Genomic DNA, 3,906 nt, shown 5'->3' on the forward strand with positions numbered 1-3,906 from the left:
GAGGCACTGGCTACAAGCACAAGCTTTAAGGGCTCACCAAAGGCTCAGTGACCAGGAAATATCATATTCCAATGAAATATTTAAAAAATAATACATGACGAGCAAAGCATCAGAATTTTCAACAAAAGCAGCAACCAGAGTGGGCTGCATTTCCCATTTGCTTCAGACTTCTATGTGATTCAGAACAGCACTGTAATGACCCCGTCTTTATCTAAAACTGGAATACCGCCCTAGCCGGTTTGGCTCAGTGGATCCAGCGTCGTCCTGCGGACTGGAGGGTCCCAGGTTCAATTCCAGTCAAGGTTACATGCCCAGATAGCAGGCTCAATCCCCAGTAGGGGGCGTACAGGAGGCAGCCAATCAATGATTCTCTCTCATTATCCTTTCTATCTCTCTCTCCCTCTCCCTTCCTTTCTGAAATAAAGAAAAAATTAAAAACAGAAAACAAAAAACTGGAAAGCAGGTTCCTCATGGATTTTTTTCATATTAAATTTGATTTTTAAAATATGCCTTAAAATGTCTGCTGCAGTCAATGAGATGCTCCTGAGGCTCATGCCCTGCTTCTACGTCTGTGTATCTGGTTCTATTCTGAAGAAAGAAGGAGCCCCTCCTCTTTGTTCTTCCTTCCTCATCTCTGTAGCCTCCTCTCTGACTCTCAGAACCCTCTCCCCTCATCTCTCCTCACACCTCACTTTTTTTTATTTCTAATATTTTTATTGATTGCAGAGAGGAAGGGGGAGGGAGAGTGAGAAACAACAATGATGACAGAGAATCATTGATTGGCTGCGTCCTGCACGCCCCTCACTGGGGATCGAGCCTGCAACCCAGGCATGTGTCTTTGACTAGAATCGAATCTGGGACCCTTCAGTCCTCCGGTCAATGCTCTATTCACTGAGCCAAAGCAGCTAGATCCTCACATCTCATTTCATTTTCTGGTTCCCTCTGTGTTCTGTGTTGTGATCTCTCTCTCTCTTTCTCCCCCTTCCTCCCTTCCGCCGTCCCTCCCTCTCTGCCTCTCTCTCCAGCCTCTGTCAATTTTCTTTTATTTTCGCCATCTCTGCCTCATTCCTTACCCCCAACCTTCTGCTTGTCTGTCTCCTTCATCCTTCCCTTTCTTCTCTCCATCCCTCTCTCTCTCTCTTTCATCCTTTGCCTCTTTGTACCCCCACTATCTTGCTGACATCTGCACTCTCAGCTTTCAGGGGTGGTGAAATGGTGTGTTTTAGGAAGAGAGGTGATGGGACAAGGTTTAATGTCCTAAAAATGGGGGGTTCCCTCTGGTCCCCCACTGAGGACCTGATTCATAATTCTGCAAACTGTGCAGGGACACAGAGTCGCAAACTCGGGACAGTCCCGCAATTGGTTTAACGCACTGGCTTTTCTTAAACTTCCTAAATTTGAACCTGGTGATCCTAACTTTTATTTTGCACTAGAGCCTGTAAATTAGGGCATTGGTCCCGCCCCTGGTTTCCAGGACTACCCTGTCCTCCATCCTGGGAAAGGCAATGTATGGGATTCCCTGGGGGTAATGCTTCCTCTCCCAGGGGCTTGACAGATAAATGGGGCTCTGACTTCCTGGAAGCCCCGCCCTCTCCCTGTGATTGACTAGGGCTCAAGCCAATGTCTTCCAAAAACCTGGTTGGTCCTCTCCTTGATAGCATTCATTCCTGCTCTGCCATTGGTTCGCACAGACAATGAGTCTCTTCCCATTGGCCAGGGTTGTAGGCTGTATTCTGGAGGGATAAAGGCCCGCTAAGCCTGGTGTCTGTGGGACCTCATTGCTGGTTATTTTGAAACCAAAGCTAATCTGCTCTCTCCCCTCCAGGGTGACTCCGGGAATCCGCTGATTTGCGAAGGTTCCCTGCAAGGCCTGGTGTCTGCCGGCTATATCCCTTGTACCCCGCCCTTTGACCCAGTGATATACACCCGCATATGCATGTACCGCAAATGGCTGTATGATACCATGAAAGCCAATTCCTAATCTCTCCATACTTTCATCTTCTCTCTCTACGTACTGAACAGGGACTTTCCAGAAATAAAGACATCCCTGACTTGCAGCCATATTTGACTCTATTATTTTTAAAGTCGTGTGAAACCGTCAACAACATTCTAATAAAAATTTGCAAAAACCTATGAGCTAAACATAAAACACAAAAACGCCGGTGCTGGTAAAAATGCAGGGAGAACCCCGCCATGGTCTCCAGTGGAAGCGGAGAACAATTTTTATGACACAAGGTTAGGCAAGGTGAGTCCAGAGTCTCATTCATCGCTTTTGAGCTAGGAATTCTGGTAAATCCAAAACGTGGGCAAGGTTTGAAATCATCACAACATTGTGGTGTGCCAGCACGGCCATGTCATACTCAGCCCCAGGGCGCCTTATGTGCCATGCCAGCTCAGCCTGTGTCAGTGACCCTGAGTGGGGGCGGTGAAAGGCTTAGAAAAGACAGACAAGAGAAAGAAAGCTGGGCCTCGGTGGGAAGCTGCCCTATCAGATGGAGAGAGAGAGCGCCAGTGCCCACAAGCCGTGTCTTTACTTTATAGCAGATGCCACGAGGCAATGTAAGGGTGTGATTAAGATGTTTACAAAGTTCTCGAGGGTTTCAATCCCATTCCACTACATGCACCTGAACTCTATCAAGCTCACATCACTCAGGCACATGGGGCCACGTGTTTGGACCATAGGTTCAAGCTTACAAATACAGCTGTTGGCTATAATTGTGCTGGGAAGGCTCTGCCATCCAAGCTGGGACTTGCACGTGGCCATGAGAGGACTGTGCCCTCTCCTCAGTCCAAGGCTTGAACCTGTGCAGACACTGTAGCTGCGTCCCACACAACATTATCTGTCATAGCAAAACAGTGGAAATGCGGAACCTGTCCCGTGTATCCCATGGCTTATGTCAACGACAAACAGATGTAGGCCAGGAGACTAATGACTCTGTTCAGGATAATAATTATGCAGAACTGTGAGTGTCACGTGAGAATGCGTATGCTGTCCGATGTTAAATGCAAAAAAAGAAACAAAAATCGTATAAGTCTGCGATCGTCACCGTGTAAAAAGAAATATTCACAGAATAAGAGCATGTACCAAACTGCCTGTGGACGGAGACCTGGGTGCCTCTTTCCTTCCGTGTCCCTTTCTGTGCCCGTGCATCTCTACAACCTGAACAATACAGTGGGGACCTCTGAGGAGCTGAGGTTGGGCCATGGAGACCTTCACAGAGGGAGGTGGGAAAGGAAAATGGAACCGATTTTGGAATCTAACCCTGCCACCTGCTCCCACTGACACAGTGGCGGGTTCCTCTACATTTTCCAGCCCTCAGTTTTCCCCAGAGAGAGAGAGAGAAGAAGAAGAAGAAAAAGAAGAAGGAGGAGGAGGAGGAGGAACAGGAACAGAGAACATCAATGCCTACTTCACAAGTGTGCAAAGGGATGTGAGAGTGGTTCTGAGCATGTCACAGATGACAAATGAGGAGAGAGGGAGAAGGTTTTCAGAAGGAATGGCGCTAGCAAGTATACAGGACACCGGAGTCCATCGAGGCCCTGCCACAAATGAGCACCAGAGTTTGGAGGAAGAGAGAAAAGTGGGAGTGGAAATGGGGGTAGGTGAGCTCCAATTCTCAACGTGTGCCTGGAAGAGGCCTCCAGAGGAGGGTAGGGAGGCAGGAGGATTCCCCTGTGTCTCAGAGCCTGGCAAGATCAGCAGGTTCCTGGTACCCTGGGCTCCCTGGGCAATCACCACAGACCCTGCTGACTGAGGGTCTTCTCCAACCAGCTGTGATAGGCAGTTAGGCAGACATGAGCAGAGCAAGGACAACAGGCCGGGCACAGAAGGTCATCAGGGTAGAAAGCCCAGGTGCCTAGCAAGGGGCAAAATTGGGAAAACAAGGACCTCACCCCCAGGATAAC

Source organism: Myotis lucifugus, unplaced genomic scaffold (assembly GCF_000147115.1).
Source record: "Myotis lucifugus unplaced genomic scaffold, Myoluc2.0 scaffold_1175, whole genome shotgun sequence".
Lineage (NCBI taxonomy): Eukaryota > Metazoa > Chordata > Mammalia > Chiroptera > Vespertilionidae > Myotis > Myotis lucifugus.